Here is a 23,674-nt window from a genome sequence, read left to right on the forward strand (position 1 = left end):
TATGTGGTCAATTTTAGAACAGGTGCAATGCAGTTCTGAGAAGAATGTAATTCTGTGTATTTGGGGTGGAGAGTTCTGTAGATGTCTGTTAGGTCCACTTGGTCCAGATCTGAGTTCAAGTCCTGGATATCCATGTTAATTTTCTGTCTTGTTAATCTGTCTAATATTGATAGTGGAGTGTTAAGTTCTCCCATTATTATTGTGTGGGAGTCTAAGTCTCTTTTTAGGTCATTAAGAACTTGCTTTATGTACACAAGTGCTCCTGTATTGGGTGTGTATATATTTAATATCATTAGCTCTTCATGATGTGTTGATCCTTTTACCATTATTTAATGCCCTTCTTTGTCTCTTTTGATCTTTGTTGGTTTAAAGTCCATTTTATCAGAGACTAGGATTGCAACTCCTGCTTTTTTTTTTTTTTGCTCTCCATTTGCTTGGTAAATCTTCCTACATCCCTTTATTTTGAGCCTATGTATATCCTTGCATGTGAGATGGGTTTCCTGAATACAGCACACCAATGGGTCTTGACTTTTTATCCAATATGCCAGTCTGTGTCTTTTGATTGGGGCATTTAGCTCATTAACATTTAAGGTTAATATTGTTATGTGTGAATTTGATCCTGCCATTTTGATGCTAGCTGGATAATTTGCCCATTAGTTGATGCATTTTTTTCATTGTGTCAATGGTCTTTACCATTTGGTATGTTTTTGGAGTGGCTGGTACTGGTTGCTCCTTTCCTTGTTTAGTGCTTCTTTCAGGAGCTCTTGTAAGGCAAGCCTGGTGGTGATGAAATCTCTCAGCAATTGCTTGTCCATAAACAATTTTCTTTCTCCTTCGCTATGAAGCTTAGTTTGACTGGATATGAAATTCTAGGTTGAAAGTTCTTTCCTTTAAGGATGTTGAATATTGGACCCCACTCTCTTTGGCATGTAAGGTTTCTGCGAAGAGATCTACTGTGAGTCTGATGGGCTTCCCTTTGTGGATAACCCAATATTTGTCTCTGGCTGCCCTTAGCATTTTGTCCTTCATTTCAACCCTGGTGAATCTGATGATTATGTGCCTTGGGGATGCTCTTCTTGAGGAATATCTTTTTGGTTGTATCTGTATTTCCCATACTTGAATGATGGCCTGTCTTGCCAGGTTGGGGAAATTCTGTTGGATAATATCCTGAAGAGTGTTTTCCAGCTTGGATTCATTCTCTCCGCCACATTCAGGTATATCAATCAGATTATATTAGGTCTTTTCACATAATCTCATATTTCTTAGAGGCTTTGTTCATTTCTTTTCAATCTTTTTTCTCTAATCTTGCCTTCTTGTTTTATTTTATTGAGTTGATCTTCAGTCTCTGATATCCTTTCTTCTGCTTGGTTGATTTCACTATTGAAATTTGTGTATGCTTAACGAAGTTCTTGTGCTGCGTTTTTCAACTCCATCAAGTCATTTATATTCTTCTCTAAGCTATTTATTCTAGTTAGCATCTCATCTAACCTTTTATCTAGGTTCTTAGTTTCTTTGCATTGGGTTAGCACATGTTTTAGCTCTAAGAAGTTTGTTATTAATCCACCTTCTGAAGCCTGTTTCTTTCAATTCATCAGATTCATTCTCCATCCTCTTTGATCCCTAGCTGGTGAGGAGTTGTGATCCTTTGGAGGAGGAGAGGCATTTTGGTTTTTGGTGTTTTCATCCTTTTTGTGCTGGTTTCTTACCATCTTAGTGGCTTTATCTACCTGTGGTCTTTGTAGTTGGTGACTTTTGGATGGGGTCTCTGAGTGGATGTCATTTTTGTTGATATGGAAGCTATTTCATTCCATTTCTTAGTTTTCCTTCTAACAGTCAGGCTGCTCTGCTGCAGGACTGCTGGAGGTCCACTCCAGATCCTGCTTGCCTGGGAATCACCCAAAGTGGCTGCAGAACAGTAAGGGTTGCTTTTGGTTTCTTCTTCTGTTATCTTGATGCCAGGAGGGTACCTGCCAGATGTCAGCCTGAGCTCTCTTTTATGAGTTGTCTCTTTGGGTATATGGGGGTCAGGGAGCTGCTTGAAGAGACAATCTGTCCCCTATAGGAGTTCAAGTGCTGTGCTGGGAGCTCTGTTTTTCCATGCAGAGCTGCTGGGCGGGTACCTTTAAGTCTGCTTCAGCAGAACTCATAACCGCCTCTTTTCCCAGGAGCTCTGACCCATGAAGATTGGCTTTATTTATAAGTTCCTGATATGTTGCTGCCTTTTTTCAGTGATGCCTTGCTCTGCACAGAGAAGTCTGGTCGCAGTCTGCCAGTAGAGGTGTTGCTGAGCTGCTGCAGGCTCTGCCCAGCTGTAGTGTGAACTGACTTGGTAGTGGTGGACTGCCTTGGTAGTGGGGGATGCCCTTTCCCCCACTAAGCTGGACAGTCCCAGGTCCAGCTGCACTTTCTGTGAAACTTTCAGTCCAGAGCATTTCAGATTGTTTGTTTCGTGGGCATGGTACCTGCTGAGCCAGATTGCCTGGCTCCCTGTCTCAGCCCCCTCCCTTTCAGTCGAATGGGTGGCTCTGTCTCCTAGGTGTTCCATTCCACGTGCCAGATGAAATGGCCACCCAGATTTGTGTGAGTTTCTGTGTGCCAATGCGTGGCACCAGCCATGCTGAAAACTCTTGGTGCTTTTCGGCCCAGGAATCTCTTGGTCTGTGGGCAGTGAAAACTTGCTTGGAAGTGTGGTGAGCACTCACCCTCTGCATTGTTCTTGCTGGGAACTGCACTCCAGAACTGTTCCTATTCAGCCATCTTGGATCCTCCAGTATCAGAGTATTTAAAATTAGGCTGTGTATTTACCTTTACCAATAAGTTTTATACTTTCATATGTTATGTATTACAAATTAGCACGCTTTATTTCAGTTTGAAGAACTCACTTTGGCATTTTCTGTAAGGCAGATTCAGTGGTGATGAACTCCTTCAGCTTTTATCTGATAAACTATCTCTCCATTTTCTTCTGAATAACAGCCTTGACAGATAATGTGTTTTTGGGTGGCCGTTATATTCATTCAGCATTTTGACTGTATCACCCAACTCTCTCTTGGCCTGTAAAGTTCATGCTGAGAAACATACTAATAGCCTTATTAGAATTCCCTCAAGATATTATTCTCAGCAATGATTTTTTGGATATGACCTCAAAAACACAGAAAACAAAAGCAAAAATACACAAATTGAATTATATCAAACTAAAAAGTTTTTGCACAGAAAAAGACGCAGTCAACAGAGTCGGGACAACCTACAGAATTGGAGAAACTAGTTAAATGCACAAATCAGATTTTTTCCAAATCCTCAACCTAAATAGAAACTGTACATTACACTTCTTTCTAGATACCTCCATTTGGAAGAACACTTCAGATTTAGTCTATCCAAAACTTAGTTTATATCAGCTCAAGCAATGCTGATTTTTCTTTTTTTTTGCTTTCATGTCATGGTATCTCACCTGATGCAGTTATTCAGTCAAGAAAATGCTCTTTATCCTTATAGCCATGTATTAGTACAAGTCAATGTAATCTCCTAAAAGGATCATTAATTAAGACGTTGGTTGATTTGTGTGTCTTCAGTGTCATCCATCTCAAGATATTCCTTCTGAAGCTACTCTTCGAATTGAAACTCTTATGTGTTTTCCCACTGATCTCTGATATAGCCTCAAAATTTTTCAGAATTTACAAATCCATGAATTATGTGATTTGGACAATGGGACCAGCTTCTTCTCTCATTACCCTCTCTTTATAGTCCATAATGAATGTTTTTTGTTTTTTTTTTAAGTCTAAGGTGCATAATGCATTCTTTCATATGAATCTTTATAAGTTAGTCTTCTGTGTGGAATAAACTTTCCTCAGTGATGCACAGAAAATTAAACTTCCCTATGAAAGGAGATATTAAAATGTGGAATTGCCTGTTATCTGTAGCCTCTGAGAAAGAAAGTTCCTGGGATTGGGGCTGCACAAAGTGTGTTTAACCTTATATCCTAGTTGCCCAGCTAGCTCAGTTGATAGAGAATAAGACTCAGTTTCATATTCCACACTTAGCAGAATGTTTGAGACATAGAAAGCCACTCAATAAGCACTTGAAAATGGAATCAAGCCTGACTGTTTTTTTCTAAGTATTTCTAAGTTTAAATGCTCATATTTGATGTTAAATAGTTATTGAATGGATGCTTATGATAAGTTATTTTTTAGTCTCCAATTGAAATAATTTATGCTTCTTTTTTGTTGTTTTTATTTCCTAGGAATACTAGCCCTATTTCAGGTTAGAATCTTACATTTCTTCCTACCTACCTCAAACTTCACCAAAAGCTTCATCTTCTTTTCTTTCTCCCTCTGTGACCACAGAAGAAAAATTGCTACCTTCTCATTTCAAGACCTGAGGGTCAAGGATGTCTTCTCTCCTACCCTCTGGGATCTTGCTGTCAGATATATCCAGTAGTTATAGCTCACTTAGACTCTTCTCTTCAATGAGTTTTTTATGCTCTTGTTAATGTACTTATTACCTGAGTTTCACTAGTGATTTAGATAATTAGAAAATAAAGTACTTGGATCAACCTGAAGAATAGTGAAGAAACCAGAGACTCTAGAGATTCTGAACTTTTCTTTATTGTGAATTTCTTGCTATTTCATATAGATCTTTATGTTCTCATGACCTAAGACTTCTTAGGTTTATCATAGATGTTAAATAAATGTTTATTGACTATCAGTTACTGCCCTTGAATCTAGACCTACCTCTTCCCACCCAGCTTTGTGACCCTACTTAAATAACCTTTCAAATAAAGAAAAGACTATTTTTAAAGTACTTTTAAGGCCCAAAGTCGAGTATTTTATCATTTTAATGCTCTACAATAAGACTTTACGAGCTATACAGTTTAACATTGTCTCTCTTTGTAGGTCATCAGTGGAGGAACAGTTTATCAAACAAGCATTAGTGCAGAAAATTAATCCATTATAACTTGACCAGAGATTAATTTAATAAACTTTTTTAGACTAAAATCTTGGTGGGATACAGTTAGTGTATTGGAAGATGATGCTGATAATGTTGATGATAATTTGCATTGAGTTATTGATTGTGATAAGTTTATGTGGTTTTACGATATTTGGTGAACAACTTCATGAACAATTTTAAAAGCAGGAAAAAAAGGGAATACTGAAATTTGTATATGCAGCACATGTTGAAATGCTGAAATTCTCAATAAATAATACAACTTCATATAAAACAAACTGATTTCCCGCAAACAATATAACAATACAAAAGGTTCTAAATTATTGCATTTATTTTAGTTCACCATTTGCTTTGCAATCTATTCCGGGGGTAGAAACATATAACTATGGAAAAAAGCTTCTTTTGCTGGCAGGGAAACAAAATGACCAAGATGCTAGTTTACAACTGGGAGCTTGAAGAAATGGTAGGAGAATTCAAATTCTGAGTAATCTCCAGGGTAACCATGGGTAAATTGAATATACAGACATCCACAGAGTTGCTAAGTGTATTTGGTGGAAAGTGCATCTTCAAGTCATTTCTATGGCAATCAAAAATAAATCCAACTACTCTGAAATCAACACAGCAGCTGCACATTCAAGCAGATATGATCATCGGAATCTGGAGAGTTTCAGCATACATCAGGAATTTGATTCTCAGCATACTTCATTTATAGTAGCAGAGTAAGTTACTGGGTAATATTTACTTCCTATGTTAACTCCTAAACTTTCCTTTTAGTTACAACTTTGTTCACATTTAGTAAAGGTTTTTAAAAGAGGAGTGATGAGATTAAGTTTTTAAACAGAAACACTGGTTCACTAGTGATTTCTTTTCCCAATGAAAGAAATAGAAAAAAGATGCGTTCTTTCTTGAAACGGGTAATCAGTTCAGTACACATTTCATTCAGTAACAATAGAACAACTCTTTGTTATTATTTTATAATCATTTTAGCATATAATATGCTGAACACATTATCAATATTATCTCTAAATTTTGATTATTAGGTTATTGTTATCCCATTTTATAGAGAAAGGTAAGGTCCAGGGTGATTAAATGACATGTCCAGGTAGCACAGGTAGTAAGAGGAGCAGCAGAATTTGAACTCAAGCAAATGTTTGTGAATTTGGATTGGGAAAAGCCTTTCTAAGCAATAGAAAAAACTTAATTTTAGAAAATAGTGTACATTTGTTTATATAAAACTAAAAATGTTTTGTAAAACAAAAACCAAAGTTGGTAAAGTTTCAAGAAAATAACAAATTGTATACAAATATTTGCAGCTCACATCAAAGGGTCAATGTCCCTAATAAATACATTGTACCTATAAATCAGTAAGAGAAAGACCAAATATCCAATGGAAAAATAGCCAATGGATATGAATGAGCAACAGGTAGTAAAGGGTATTCAATTAGCTCTTAAATATAAGAATGATGCAAACATTCCATGCAAGAAGAGAAATACAAATTAAAACTGTAGCAAAACTATTTTTAATCTGTCAGATTGGCAAATACTAAAGAAAAATAACAATGTGGATTGACAAACACACATGAAAGAGCACTCATATTATTGGAGAATAATATAAAGTGCTTAAAATCCCGTGGATGGTAGTATGGCAGTAAGTATCAGAATTATAAATGCGCTAATGCTTTGACCATCAATTCCCTTCTAGGAATTTAAAGCAAAGATATACATATTTGAAGTGTATGTAAGTTTCTAATTGCAGTAAGAGAAAAATACTCAGAGTAGCCTGAATGTCCATCAGTAGGGTACTGGTTGAGTGATTTGCTGTAAAGACACAGTGGGATGCTGTATCTGATACTTTATAACCCTTAAGGATTTCCTATTCCTGATCTTGCCTGAAACTGTAAATATGGGTACTGGTGCCTCAGCCTCCCAAGTAGCTGTGATTACAGGCACACACCACAACACCCAGCTAATTTTTTGTGTTTTTAGTAGACAATGTGGTCTTGAACTTCTGATGTAAAATGGTCTACCCTCTTCGGCCTCCCAAAGTGCTGAGATTATAGGAGTGAGCTGCCGTGCCTGGCGAGCTCCCAATTTCAATGAGCAGAAAATGCGAACGTGATATTCTTGTGTTCAGTAAATATTTATTACAGACATGTATATAATATGTACAAAGTATGGTGCTAGATTTGGAAGGAATAAAAAATAACAGTCCAACAGGAGCAGGGATAGTACAATATGTGTTATAATGGGGGTGTTCCATGATGATGGTAAAGAGTACCTAATTTAGCTTAACAGATGTGAGGTGGACTACTAAGGAATTCTACGAGAAAGTGAAAACTGAGCAGGAATGGCTAGTAGAACAGTAAGTGGCTAAAAGAGAGAGGAATTAGAGTTGACCTTCTAAAATACTTTTATATAAATTACTGAATAGGGCATTTAAAGGTTTGAGAAATTTTTTGTAACTTAAAGTTTCCTAGATAATGTCATAGAGTAAATGTTATCTGCCTAGTTATTTTAGTCTTAGCTAGCATCAACATTAGAGAAAAATTAAACCTTTGTTCTTTTTTACTTAGAGCATAATACAGTGTCTGTTGATTTTGTGTCTCTGCTTTTTTTTTCTAAACTGATGACAAAGATGAATAAATTCTCTCACTGAAACTACATTATCGATTTCACGTAGACAGAAATGTAATTACTGAAGATGGATTTTAGCCAGACCACCTGAATTAATAACCAGCTTGAATCCTCTTACTCTGGGAGAGGGTGGAACAGAGCTGTTCATTGACCACCAGTGGTCATGACCTCTGCTATCTTACTCACTCAGAATACCACAGGGGGAAGTAATCTAAAATGCCATGACATTTACATGAAGCGAGAAATAAGTATGTACAATTTATGAAAACAGACTAACAGTTTTCTTGATTTGCACTCGTTTTTAGGTAGCTTGATTAAAAATGTCTGTTCGGTATTTCCAGAAAAATTCTACAAATATTTGTCATTTTGTTAAAGTACTACAACCTTTAATCCATTTTGCCCCACAAAACAGTTTACTTCCTTTTGGTTTCTATGACATTTTATGGCAGTAGAACAAAAAAGAGAGTTTCCAGTTAGTTTTTCACTTTGCAATCATGTATAGTGGCTTCTTATACTTGGCTTTTATAAATACTTGAGAATTTATAAAAATGAATTCTCAAAAGGAATATTCAGCCAGTCATCTTCAATTCAGTTTTCATTACATTTTCTATAGCTAAAGCCAAAATATCCAAGATAAAAATCCTCTAAGATTTAACTCAACTTTGATTGCAAGAATTAGAAATATGATTTAAAATAACACAAATAATTAATAAGATAATTCACCATCATTCATTTTACCCAACCACTGCAAGACAGAGAGGAGCTCATCTTGAGGATGTGGAAACCGGAAATTCAAATGGCAACAGGACTCTCCTTCTTAATCTTTTATTTCCACTTTTCTCTGTTTCAGCTATTTCATTTATCCTGGCATCTCCATGTGGCCAAGAATTTGATCATGGGTAGAAAAGGGCCTACCCCTTAGCTTTATTTAGGCATTTCACAAGAGAAGCATTGATAATCTCGGATTATTTCCTCTGTATCCAAATTTTAGGTTAAAAAGCTGTGGCTTAAACAGATAGAGAAAAATAATTAACAAACAGAAGGAGATGCTGTTGACATCAGAAGCAAGATTCCTGGGCAGACAAACTGTCAACAGTCTGTATAAGTGTTAACACATTAAAGTTGCGTTTGTTTAAACCGTCGAAGCAATTTTCAAGGAAAATATTAGCTAAGGTGTAGGACAGTTGCCTTAGGACAAATGTAGCATTAGGGGTAAAAATCTGTTGATTGATTATTAAGGGATATTAATTATTCTACAAAGCATAACAGGGCACATCAGTGTGAACATCAAAACATTTTAGAAAAACATCAATAATTTTTTTGACATTATTTTAGCTTTCTGATAGTTATTAACCCAGGAAAGCAAACACATTTAAACATAAATAAATGGGAAATAATAAATAATCAATTCTCATTGGAGAGTTGATTGACTTTAAACAATACTATGAGTTATTCTTTGCAAAGTCCCTCTCTATCAAAAAAAATCAGTTTTACAAACTAATAAATTGATACTTTATTTGCTGATAAACATCAATTCAACATCCACTCATTTACAGCAAAGCAAGTAGTTTTTGAATGCCTTATAAATTGTAAGTTACTGTGTTAGCAGGCAGCAGGTATATCAAAATTCCTTAAATGTAGTTTCTGTGCTTGAGGAGCATATAGTGATGTATGGCTAGAAAGACATAACCATAAAGAGATATAATTTTAGAAAGTAGAAATTTTTGCCAGAAATGGTATATGGAGAGATAGGAAATTAGAACTCAGAAGAGAATGAACTATGCTTCCAACTAGAAAGATTGAATAAGACTTTTACAGATGAGGATTATCATAATTTGTGATGGATGGTAATTTTACTGTTATATAGGTCTTCTTTTAATATCTAACCTTAAAGAAATAATTAACTAAAGCAGAAGTCAGGATTTAAGGGATAAATTTGGAAACAAAGCCATCCTTGCCAGTTCAGTTGCTCAATTTTCTCTATTTTCTGTTCTTGAAGAGTTGTCAGTGCAGGTGATGAAGGATGAGGGTGGAAATATTTTATTGAAGTGTATTTGTAATATTTTCATTTTGTATATTTTTTTTAAATTTCAGGCTTAATGCAGAAAACACATGTGGATATAAATCTGCATTATAATTCATTTGTGAAATAATTACTGAGAATGTACTATAATTATATATTCAACAAATATTTGAAGATTGGGGATACGATAGTAAACATGACAAAGTTTCTGCCCTCATAGAGTCTTCTGAAAGTGACAAGAGTTTATAATCCTAGGGAAATGACAAACAATAAATAAATTGAATACAGAAAGTAGAGATAACTTGAGATAGTTAAAAGCTACTTGAAGTAAGTAAAATTCAGCAAAGGGTTAAAGAGTGACAGAGGAGGAAAAACCTCTAGGATAAAACATGGGAACAGAAAGTTCTTTATGATGAAACAGGAATGAAAAACGTCCCTACCCTACATTTGCATTATACTATCTTAAGACACTGTACTTTTTGAGATTTATCAAAATACATGTTTGGCATGGTATTTATTATAACAACCAGAACTGGAACATTTAAAAGGAGAAACAGAACATACGCACTAGGAATAAAATGTGGAATGGCACAGTGAAGACTCTCTATCTGGGTAGAAATTACCATAGTGCATGTAGTTGTGCCGTTACTAGTTTGTAAAACAGAGCTCATTATTTCATGGACATGTTTGATTACCAGTGAATGACTCGTATTAGATCAAGACTCAGGCAAACACTCCTTCCAGTCAAGCCCAGTGTCTACATCTTTGCCATTGGGTCACTTCCTATAGTTTGCAAACTAGCTCCTATTCCAGGATTCATATCTCAGAGAATCACTCAAATGTTCTAGCCAGAAAACCAGAGTTTATTCTTACTTATTTACTTATTATATTTTAGAAACAATGTCTCACTCTGTCACCCAGGATGAAAGACAGTTGCCTGATCATAATTCACTGCAGCCTCGAACTCTTGCACTCAAGCATCCTCTCACCTCAGCGCCTGGAGTAGCTGGGCCAATAAGCACCCATCACCACACTTGGCTTATTTTTACAATTTTTTTGTAGAAATAGGGTCTCACTATTTTGGGCAGGCTGTTCTTGAACTCCTGGCCTCAAGCAATCCTCCCACTCAGTCTCCCAAAGTGTTGACATTTCAGGTGTGAGCTACTCTGCCTGGTCTCATTCTAGAGATCCCTTGCAAGAGCGCTTTATATTCAGTACACCACTGAGGCCTTACATATGATAATTTTTTCCCAAATATTTTTCTTTTCCTTTTTTTTTTTTTTGAAACAGAGTCTCACTTGGTCACCCAGGCTGGAGTGCAGTGGCACGATCTTGGCTCACGGCAACCTCCACCTCCAGGTTCAAGCTATTCTCCTACCTCAGCCTCCCAAGTAGTTGGGATTACAGGCTCATGCCACCACACTTGGCTAATTTTTTGTATCTTTTGTGGAGACAGAGTTTCACTGCGTTGGCCAGGCTGGTCTTGAACTCCTGACCTCGTGATCCACTGGCCTTGGCCTTCCAAAGTGCTGGGATTACAGGTGTGAGCCACTGTGCCCTGCCATATTTTTCTTTTCATTTTCACAGTCTTTCCTAGCAATTTCCCCTGTGATCTGTCATGATTGCTAGTGTAAAATCCTTCTTTTTATTCTTCTTACCTCCCTCTTGTCCCCCTCAATCATTTCTTTGCAAGGTAACTGACATGAGCTTTCCAAAACTGAAACCTATTCATACCTACACCCTTTTATCACTTCCCTTTGGCCTTTGGATTGAGATAAAATTATTTGTCATGGTCTACTAGCCCCTTGATCTGACGCATTTTCTGCTCACATCATGCTTCTCTTGAACTCTGCACTCCAGCCACATTTACCTCCATACAGATCTTCAAATATGTGATGGTATCTTTGCCACAGTGTTTTCTCAGGCCCTATTTACTATCTAGAATTATTTTACCCATCTCTGCTGCTCCTGTCTACAATACTTTGTGTAACTCGAATGCCTGCTCATCTTTCATATCTCAGGCTATTTCGTTTACTTAGCTTAGGAAGTCTTCCTTGACCTTCCAAGGGCTGCTGTTTACCTTTCCTCTAAGATTTTATCATACTTAGAATTTTACTTGTGCTTCTTAGGATTATTTTATCAATACTTAACTATTAGGAGGTAAGATCTTGTGAAGATAGGGACTACGCTTTGTTAACCTAGCATAGTGCCTCTCATACTGTTTGTTGAATAAGTAAAATTGTCATCATCTTTAAGACTCCATTTAACTTTGGCATTCCCTGTGTTAACAAGGTATAATATTTAATATATAAAATAATAAAATTTTCAAAGCAATTTGGATACTAGATTAATATGATTGAGAGATGTAACTTTATCTGGAATGGAAAAATGATAACCTTTCAGCACTATGGTTCTCTAATGAAGGATAAATTTTATTTTCTCTGATGTCTTTTCATTTTCTCTGCAGAAAACATAATAAGATGTCAAGTCACTGTATCAGGCTGTGTTTTACTTCAAATACTTGATTTTTCTCTTGCTAGAATGTATCCAAACAAGTGTTTCTGAATGACTAGGCTCAAATAGTTATACCTTTATGGTTTTGTTATGTTTTCCACTTTGCCTGTAGAAACAAATGATGCATGTTGTATTTCTAAATATGTGTCATTTATTTTGAAATCTTTCAAAAGCTGGAAAGATCCTAGCAGTACTATATATTTGTATGATTCAGCCAAGTAGAATGGATTCCAATGACTCTAGGTATTTTCAGCTTCAAGATTCCTGCTCCTCACAGGCCCCTTCCCCGTTGCACAGCCATTGTGTTTACAGTTACTTATATAAGACCTTGAAGACTTGACAAAAGCCCTTCATATAAGGACCCAAGTGCATTAGGAACTCTATTTTTTTCAAGATCATACAGTTCAATTACTCTATTGTAACTTAATGCAGAACTCATTTTGATGGCTTTTCCAATTATACCTTCTAATAACTCATAAGCATTACAAAATGAAAGTCTTGATAATTTCTTCTTCAGTAAGTGCTGGAAGTTTTTTTTTTTTTTTTTTTTTTTTTTTTTTTCTAGAAATACTCTAAAACAAGGAAATGCAAAAACATCTTTGGTTATTTTTTTTGTGGGGGGGTGAAATACCACATTGACTAAAGAAGCAAAGCTGGGCATGGTGGCTGACGCCTGTAATCCCAGCAGTTTGGGAGCCCAAAGCAGGTGGATCACTTGAGGTCAGGAGTTTGAGACTAGCCTGGCCAACATGGTGAAACGCTGAGTCCACTAAAAATATAAAAATTAACTGGGCGTGGTGGTGAGCACCTGTAATCCCAGCTACTCAGAAGGCTGAGGCAGGAGAATCATTTGAACCCGGGAGGCAGAGGTTGCAGTGAGCAGAAATAGTGCCATTGCACTCTAGCCTGGGCAACAAAAGCAAAACTCCATCTCAAAAATAATAAATAAATAAAAGAAGCACAGAGGTTGCTAATCCAGGAAGGTACTACTAATCAAATTTAGTGTTTTAATTTAAGCCTTACATATTTACATATCACTTATTTTTACAGAGGATTTTGAGGTATTTATTTCTGTTTCAGTTATCTACTGCTGCCTAACAATCTATCCTCTGAATTAGTGACTTTGAACAACCACAAACTTTTGTTCATGAGTATGTAGTTTGCAAAACAGAGGGTGGCTTGTGTTTCTCTTGTGTGGTCTCTGCTCGAATGGCTTAACTGGGGACTGGAATATCTATCTCCAACAAGACTTATTCGAGCAGATGGAAACTGGTATTGATGGCTGATTTGGAAGCTACCAATGCTATAGACTAAAGGAAGGTTTTTTCCTCGTCCTAGTCTATGTTTGGGCTTCCTCACAAAACGGCATCTGAGATTCAAAAGTAAACATCTTAAGAGCAAAGCAGAAGTACATGAAATCTTTATGATCTAGCATCAGATGTCATATAAGTCATTTTTGTCATACTCTATTGCATAGTAATTAAGTCCCAGCCAGGCTCAAGGAGGGGTGACACAGACCCATCATTTTATGGGATAGTATCAATGTCAAATTATGAGAAGACCATGTGAGATAAATAATGCTTTTGTGGATACCTTTGGAAACGCACAGTTTGTTCTTTGGGCACAATAATTTGTATTCTTCTCCCATGAAAAATATAGTTCTCTTTCTCTTGAGTGTATCAAACTTATTATATAATGGCATCATTAAAAGTCCAATATTTCATATTTTAAATCAGGTTTAGTTAATAATCAAAATTATCTGATACAGCTTATGGAATAGCATGCTTCTCAATCTAAAGACCACAATCTAAAGAGACAAGATATTTGTATACCATCCACCCTTTATATGGCAGTGCAAAAATGATCAAATAATTTCTGTACATATGTCCAGTTTAACAAAGAAAAGAAAGGCACACAGCAAACTCTGGTCCATAGCAATTCTAAAATCCACCAGGGCATATGTTGTTACATTCTTGAAGACAGCTCAGTCTTGCTTGCTGGGAATTGTTCATGAGACTTGGCTTTGCCCTGTGGGTTCTTGTTGCTCTTGTGGTTGTCTTTTCCCATACAAAGTAAATATTTGCAGCTGAGTAACTTTCTGAGAATGCCTCGTTCCCACGGAATTTGGGGGTTCAGTGACCTCATTTTGTACTCTTAGTTCCATTCAGTCTAAATTGAAATAATTATTTTAAAATCTAGTAGGGTTTTTGATATCAATGTATAATTCACTCCTTTAGAAATCCTTAAATTTTTTTCTATGTTTGGGCTTCCTATGAAATTGCTGTGTAACAACATTCTTAGGATTTGTAAAAATCTCACTATTAAATAGGAGAATGTCTGAGGCATATTGAAACTTTTTAGAATAATTTTTGTATGTCTGAAAATTTCTCTGAGGTATTCCCTAATAATTGCTGATGTTTTAACAAAGGATTTTACATTCTAGTTCTGGATTCGATCTTTACTCTGTAAGCAATTTGAATATCAATTGTCATAAAGTAGCTGAGAATGAGAGTTTTATTTTTGAACTCAGAAATTTCCTGTTCATTCGTATTTAACAATTTATGACTTAGTTCATCTCTGCCCTCTCCCATTTTAACCATAGACAGAAATTAGATGTCACTTTCAATATTTTGCTGTGCTAGGAATTCTTACTAACTTGTTCATTGAGTTGATTGGCTACATTTCTTTCTTTCCACCTTACTGTAGCCCTCTGTAGAAATAGGATTGCCAAAGTTTCCACCTCCACATAAAATGGCACATTTTCCTGCTGATACTGATAATGTTTTCCTCTCTTTCCATTAATATCTCACTATCAGTCTCCTCCAGCCTCTGTAGGTTTCCTTTAACATTCCCTTCAAATACTTTCAGGCTTTTTTTAACAGTCACTTCAAAGCTTTCCCAGCCTCCATGGATATTCTAATCCCAAAGCCAAGAGACAAGTTTTTAAAATTCTTTTTTATCCTACCATTTTTATTTGTTTTTATTAAATTCGTCTCTGTTTTTTAGGTCTATTTCCACAATTTATCAATTTTCTTGTAGACTAGAATCACATTCAAGGCATTATGCACAGCCCACATTTAAGGAGTGAGAAGTCATGCTCTACCTCCTTAAGAGTGGAGGGTCTACATAAATCATTTGAAATCTTTATACATGGGTGAGTTGTCTCTTTTTTTCCCACTTACTTAACTGATTGTTTGTTTATATCAATGTGGACTTACGGATATTTATTTTGTTATTTATTTCTTTAGAGACAGGATCTGTATTAGTTTGTTTTCACTCTGCTGATAAAGACATACCTGAGACCAGGTGTTTTACGAAAGAAAGCGGTTTAATTTGACTCAGTTCCATGTGGCTGAGGAGGCCTCACAATCACGGCGGAATGCAAAAGGCACCTCTAACATTGCAGCAGGCAAGAGAGATCGAGAGCTATGTGAAACGGGTTCCCCTTATCAACCTGTCAGATCTCATGAGACTCATTTACTATCACCAGAACAGCACAGGAAAGTTCTGCCCCCATAATTCAATCACCTCCCACTGGGTTCCTCCCACAATTCATGGGAATTGTGGGACTTAAAATTCAGGATGAGATTTGAATGAAGACACAGCCTAACCATATCATTCCACCCCTCGCTCCTCCCAAATCTCATGTCCTCATATTTCAAAACCAATCATGCCTTCCCAATCGTCCCCCAAAGTTTAACTCATTCAGCATTAACTCAAAAGTCCACAGTCCAATGTCTCATCTGAGATAAGGCAAGTTTCTTCCTCCTATGACCCTGTAAAATTAAAAGAAAGTTAGTTACATCCTAGATACTATGGGGGTGCAACTGTGTAAATGCAGCCATTCCACATGGGAGAAATTGGCCAAAGGGGCTACAGCTCCCATGCAAGTCCAAAATCCAGCAAGGCAGTCAAATCTTAAAGCTCCAAAATGATGTCCTTTGACTCCATATCTCACTTTTGGGTAATGCTGATACAAGAAGTGTGTTCCCAGTGTCTTCAGCAGCACTGACCCAGTGGCACTGCAGGGTACAGACTCCCTCCCAGCTGCTTTCACGGGCTGGTGTTGAGTATCTGTGGCATTTCCAGGTGCACAGTACAAGCTGTCGGTGGAGCTACTATTCTGGGGTCTGGAGGATGGTGGTCCTCTTCTCACAGCTCCTCTAGACAGTGATTCAGAAGGGGGACTCTGTGTGGGGCTCCTGTTGGGGGGCTCCCGCCCCACATTTCCATATCACACTGCCTTAATGGAGCTTCTCCATGCAGGCCTTGCTCCTGCAGCAAATTTCTGCCTGGGCCTCCAGGCGTTTCCATACATCTTGTGAAATCTAGGTGGACGTACCCAAACCCCAATTTTTGACTATTGTTCACTGGCAAGGTCAAAACCACATAGAAGCTGCCCAGGCTTGGGGCTTGCAACCCCTGAAGCCATGGCCCGAACTCTACATTGGTCCCTTTCAGCCATGGCTGGAGCAGCTGGGACGCAGGGCACAAAGACCCTAGGCTACACACAGCACAGGGACCCTGAGCCTGGCCCATGAAGCCATTGCCTCTTAGGCCTCTGGGCCTATGATGGGAGGGGTTGCTATGAAGACCTCTGACATGCTCTGGACACTTTTCTCTATTGTCTTGGGGATTAACATTCTGCTCCTCATTACTTAGACAAATTTCTGCAACTGGCTTGAAATTCTTCTCAGAAAATGAGTTTTTATTTTTATCACATTATCAGGCTGTAAATTTTCTCAACTTTTATGCTCTACTTCCCATATAAAACTGGATACCTTTAGCAGCACCCAAGTCACTTATTGAATGCTTTGCAGCTTAGGAATTTCTTCCACCAGGTACCCTAAATCATCTCTCTCAAGTGCAAAGTTCCATAAATCTCTAGGGCAGGGGCAAAATACTAGCAGTCTGTTTGCTAAAACAACCAGAGTCACCTTTGCTCTAGTTACCAACAAGTTCTTCATCTCGATCTGAGTCCACCTCAGCCTAGAACTTATTGTCCATGTTGCTATCAGGCTTTTGGGCAAAGCAACTCAACAAGTCTCTAGGGAGTTCCAAACTTTTCAACATTCTCTGTCTTCTCCTGAGCCCATCAAACTGTTCCAACCTATGCCTGCTGGCCAGTTCCAAAGTCACTTCCACATTTTCAGGCATCTTTTCAGCAATGCGCTACTCTACTGGTATCAATTTACTGTATTAATTTGTTTTCACACTGCTAATAAAGACACACCTAAGACCGGGTAATTTACAAAAGATAGAAGTTTAATTCGACTCACTGTTCCAAGTTGCTTGGGAGACCTCAAAATCATGGTGTAAGGTGTAAAGCAAGTCTTACATAACAGCTGGCAAGAGGGAGAATGAGAGCCAAGCAAAATTGTGTCCCCTTATCCAACCATAAGATCTCATGAGACTCATTCACAATCATAGGAACAGCGCAGGAAAGACCCACCTCCACAATTCAATCACCCCCTACTGGGTACCTCCCAACAATACGTGGGAATTGTGAGAGTTGAAATTCAAGATGAGATTTGCCTGAAGCACATTTAGGAGCATGTTGTTATTTTTCAATCAAGTGTTCTTTTATTTTCTGAGAAAATTTTATTATAAAAAACATTATAAACAATGGCGTTTATAATTTTGTTATAAAAAACATTATAAATAATAGAGTTTACTTAACTACAGTTAAGTGCTGTAGTCAAGTAAATAAATTTTTAAGCAAATTTGGGTTTTCTATGTCAAATTACCAATTCAAAAAATTTGAATTTTGGCAATAGAAAAATTGAAATAGCATAGACCTTTGGAAGGTAAGTGAAATCATGGTGACCCAAACATGTAACAAACAAATCCCATTTCATTGACAGAAAATCTTGTATCCAGCACTATTTGTATCCACCTTTGCCTTTGACCACTGTTGGTGGGAGTGTAAATTAGTTCATCCATTGTGGAAGACAGTGTGGCAATTCCTCAGGGATCTATAACTAGAAATACCATTTGGCCCAGCAATCCCATTACTGGGTATATACCAAAGAATTATAAATCATATGTTTACTGTGGCACTGTTCACAATAGCAAACACTTGGAACCAACTCAAATGCCCATCAATGATAGATTGGATAAAGAAAGTATGGCACATATGCACCATGGAATACTATGCAGCCATAATAAAGGATGAGTTCATGTTTTTTGCAGGGAAATGGATGAAGCTGGACATCATTCTCAGCAAACTGACACAAGAACAGAAAGCCAAACACTGCATGTTCTCATTCATAAGGGGGTATTGAACAATGAGAACAGATGGATACAGGGAGGGAACGTCACACACCAGGGCCTGTCAGGGTATGGAGGACTAGGGGAGGGATAGCAGGGACTTGGGGGATAGGGGAGGGATAGCATTAGGAGAAATACCTAATGTAGATGACGAGCTGATGGATGCAGCAAACCACAATGGCACGTGTATACCTGTGTAACAAAGCTGCACATTCTGCATATGTACCCCAGAACTTAAAGTATAATAGTAAAAATAACTTAAAAAGAAGAAGAAAATAAGCAAAGATTTTGTTCAACCCTGAACTGAATGATAAAGGGATAAACAGAATAAGGGAGTGATGGCAGTGGCTGCTGACATCATGCCAACTGCAGCAGGGAGTCACACCTGGGGCTGCACATTCCATGGAGCTGCCGCCCTTTCTGAGTTGGGGCAGGAGCTTCCTGGGCACCAATGCTGCCTCCCAAACTGGGCTGCAGACCCAAGCTTCCCTTTCCATTGAGCAGGCAGGAGCCCTGTTCTGCGTTGGACCACAGCTGGCCAAACTGCCCCTGCAGATCTGATCCTCCCTGTGCTCTTGGTTGGGGGTGCAGAAGCAGGCAGGTTTGGTTTACATATATGTTTATTTAACTACATATAGATACATTTAAACCTCCCAGGTGCAGCTGCCGCTGATGGGGCTGCAGACGTGGGCAGGAATCTGGGATAAGAGCAGGTAGGAATCTGGGATAAGCAGGAGCCCTACCCTGCCCGAGTTGGTGCAGCAGAAAGTCCCTGAGTGCAGCTGCAGCTGCCCTCCCAGGTGCAGGACCCAGGCATCTTTATGGGCCTGGGAAGCCCCCACAAACCCTGTAGACTTGGAGGTGTCTGCTCCTGCCGCCTGCCCTCTCTCCCCTCCTGGCACCTGCTCACATCTCTGAGTGGGGTTAAGGCCGAGCCTCAGAGCCATGAATGGCAGTGGGAGACAGATTCCTGGGTGGAACCAGGTGGTTGCTGGTAAGACCCCTCCTTCAGGCCAGGGAAGGCCTAAAGGCTGGGGACCAGGCTGCCACTCCCACTGTACTGACTTCAGTGGGGACTTGTGCCTCCTCTGGACCTGTCCATGGCCACCCATAGACAAAACAGCAGGCACTTCCTCCCCTCTGAGGTCCATAAAAGTCACAGGCTAAGCCAGAGCAGGGCAGAAGAGTCAGAGCGGGGCAAAGGACAAACTATGGGATGATCAGCTGCAGGGAGGACCTATGGAGGAGATACCCTCTTTTCTGATAGCTGGAGATGACTGGACAACCTGCCAGCAGGGAGGAGCCACCCTCCCCAGGGCCTCCTCTCTGCTAAGCTGAACACTCCATGAGACAATCTGACTATAGAGAGGAGCTACCCAATTTGGACTTCCTCTGAGCTGTTGTAATAGTAAAGCTCTTCATCATGTTTACCTTTCACTTGTCTTTGTACTTCATTCTTCCTGGACAGAGGAAAGAACTCTGGCAAAGGTACCATTGGCCACAGAGGTTTCCGGCCAGAAACACAACACCTCAAAGATCCCATAACAGCAGCAAATCTCAAAGTGTGGTCTAGGGACCTGTGGAGGTCCACAGAATCCTTTCAGAGTTCATGAAGTCTTCATAGTAATACTAACATCGTATTTATATTTTTTACTTTTAGTCTTTCAAAAGTAGAGTGATTTTTTTTAGAAACCTCATGCTGTGTGATTATCTCAGTGAATTGAACACAAAATAGTTTTGATAATCCAGCTTTCTTCTATTAAACCAGACATTAAACAGATAAGCAAAAATATAAAGCAAGGAGGTTAGATTATCCATATGGTAGTGGATTTTAGTTGGATACATAATATGAAGATATGCTTAGCTTAATATATATAGTTCATTGCATATATTTATAGATATGTGAACGTACACCATTTAATATTCACACATTTAACTATTTGCTGTGTCAGCTGAGAAGACTTAGAAACAATCACATTTAGCCGGGCGTGGTGGCTCAAGCCTGTAATCCCAGCACTTTGGGAGGCCGAGGCGGGTGGATCACTAGGTCAAGAGATCAAGACCATCCTGGTCAACATGGTGAAACCCCGTCTCTACTAAAAATACAAAAATTCAGCTGGGCATGGTGGCGTGTGCCTGTAATCCCAGCTACTCAGGAGGCTGAGGCAGGAGAATTGCCTGAACCCAAGAGGCAGAGGTTGCGGTGAGCCAAGATCGCGCCATTGCACTCCAGCCTGGGTAACAAGAGCGAAACTCCGTCTCAAAAAAAAAAAAAAAAAAAGAAAAGAAACAATCACTTTCTTAGCAACAAATATACAAATATACTTAGCATTAGATCTTGGTTTCTAATTCCATTTTTAAAAGAAAGGAACCAAGGTGTCCCTGTTAAAAATGGATGACTCTAGGCCTGATACAAGAAATACACAAAATTATTTTGTAGCATCCTGTAGTGACAAAACATTAGAAAGTATTCGAAAACAAAACAGAGCAAAACAAAAGCCCACAATGATGGGAGTATGTTCAAGTGACACAGAAGCCAACTGAATAAGCTCACAACTCTCAAAGCTGAAACACTATAGACAGTGATAAAAACAAAAAAGTAAATAAATATAGAAAGCAGCATTAGATTATAATTGATTGTACAAAATGCAGAAAGATCCCTTGAGGCTAGGATTTTGAAACCAGCCTGGTCAACATAGCAAGATTTTATCTGTAAAAAAATTTTATTTAATTAGCCAGGCATCATGGCACATGCCTGTAGTCTCTGCTACTTGGAAAGCTAGATAGGAAGATCACTAGGGCCTAGGAGTTCAAGGCTGCAATGAGTAATGCAATAGCATTACTACACTCTAGGCTAGGCAACAAGTGAGAACCTGATATGGTTTGGCTGTGTCTCCACCCAAATCTCATATTGAATTTAACTCTCACAATTCCCACAGATCATGGGAGGAACCTGTAGGAGGTGATTGAATTATGGAGGTGGGTCTTTGCTGTTCTGTTCTCATGATTGTGAATGACTCTGCTTTGTAGGTTCTTATTTTTTCAGCAATGGAAAAGTGGATATATAGACAGTAAAAAATTTGATTATATTTTGATAATGAAAGACATTTTGTCTGTTTTCATTTCCCCCCAATTATGGAGAAGAGTACCTTGACACTTTGGGCATGTAAGTTTGATAGCAGGTATTTGGTAAATCACTTAATTAATTGATTAGTGGTAACTCCTTTTCACTCATTTTCTTCATTTCTGCAGACTGATTATAATATTTCCAAAAAGCTGCCTCACTGACTACTTGAATGTGTCATAATTCTACGCACATTTTATAGAATTTAGACAAGCTAATCTTTAAGACTGGAGTATTTAAGGTCTGCACATATCTTACCAAAATCAATTGTCTATACTACATATAAAACAGACTTTTATAATTTTTATTTATAAAATATATAACCAAAGAAAGCTATTTTGACCTCTTACATCTATATTGAAATGGCTGGTAAGAATTTGTATTAAAATATATGAAAACATAGCATAAAACATTAGTTATCAAAATACTTTGGAACCAATATGTTAAAATATTGACTCAAAGAGAAAACAGACATTCTTGCAATCATTTTTGTGTATAAATACTTGTGAGGCTAGAATCACCCACCTACCAAAACCAGAAAAAGATAATATAAGAAGATATCATGAAAAAAATCTTTAACAAGTTATATGTATAACCTATATATTATATGTATAGGTATATATAAATATAAATGTATCTATGCATAGTTAATCATACATGTAAATCAAAATATGAAAAAAATTCTTAAGTTTTATCTGTATCTGTATGTGTATATATATGTATGTCTGTATTTATATGGGTATAATATATAAATATAAATGTGTTTGTACAAACATATAAACATATATGTATAATACACATATATATTCACATTGTGTGTGTAACTGACATGATGACTAACCAAGGGGATTATTTGAGAGATGCAAAAAATAAAACAGAAGATAAAATTTATTTTTTCAAACTGGTAAACAGTATCTATAAAGAATCTCAAGCTAGCATTATACTTAATGATGAAAAAGTAATTTTTCCCCTAAAATGGAAAACTAAGCATGGATGTCTAGTTAACCACTTTTCTTCAACAATTGTTTCAACAAAATATATATATTTACAAATAATATAACCATGTATATAAAAAATTGTAGGATATCTTCAAACACTACTGGCATAAATGTGTTTAGCAAAGTTACCAAGTACAGAATAGCACAGAATTGATAGGCAAAAATTTATTCCAATTCTGTATACTAGAAACAAACATTCAGAATTTAAAACTTTTAAATAACAACATTATAATACACCCAGAATATAAAATAACTCGAGATTATTTTTTAAAAATCATGGCATGTACCAAAAACCATAACCATTTGCACAAATTAAAGAATATCTTAAGAGATGGAGAGATATGCAATTTTATTGTATTGTCATCTCTATTGTTAAAATGACAACTCTCTCTAATTTTTTCCATAGATGTAATACAATGCTAATCAAAAACCTGGCAGGCTTTGATGTTTCTTGTGGTGTGTTTTTGGTAGAAACTGGCAAACTAATTTAATTAGGTTGGTTCAAAAGTCATGGCAAAAACCGCAATTACTTTTGCACCAACATAATAAAATTTGTGTATAAATATAATGAACTTGAGCCCTCAAAACTGAAAAAAAGAAAAAACTACCAAACACAAAAACATTGGAGCACCAATACTTATTTAAAATTACAATAATCAAGAGTGTATGCTATTGGTGTAATGATGTTTAAAAAAATTTTGCCAATATTTCTTTAGCTATTGTTTCTGTATCGGTTTTTTTCTCATAATCTTTAGGGATTCCAAATGTGGCCTTGAGTTTCAGTAGAAAGTTTAAAGTATTTACTAAGTCCCTAACAATTGAAACTGAATTTTGAACTCTTTCTTCCCAACATTGCTCAGTTGCTGAAATAGCTAATTTAGATCTTTTAACCTAAGTATTACTTTTAGTTGAATCTTTGGAGACGTGTTCCACTCCTCTGAATTTAGAAATTAGCCAAGGATTTGATGGGATTTTTGCATGCAAAAAGTTTGGCAGTCTCTCTTAGCTCTCCACTTTACTCTCCTGCTCCATTTCCAGCTAGTCTTGCAGTCACCTTTGAACTCTCACCTCTAAATTCTAAGCCAAATAAGACTGCTGATTTCTACTTGAGTCTGTTCTGCATGGAAGAACACACTGAGTCTGTCATCAGATAAAAGCTGATTTCACATGGAT

Source organism: Sapajus apella, unplaced genomic scaffold (assembly GCF_009761245.1).
Source record: "Sapajus apella isolate SASKATOON/1434 unplaced genomic scaffold, GSC_monkey_1.0 scaffold6, whole genome shotgun sequence".
Taxonomy (NCBI): Eukaryota; Metazoa; Chordata; class Mammalia; order Primates; family Cebidae; genus Sapajus; species Sapajus apella.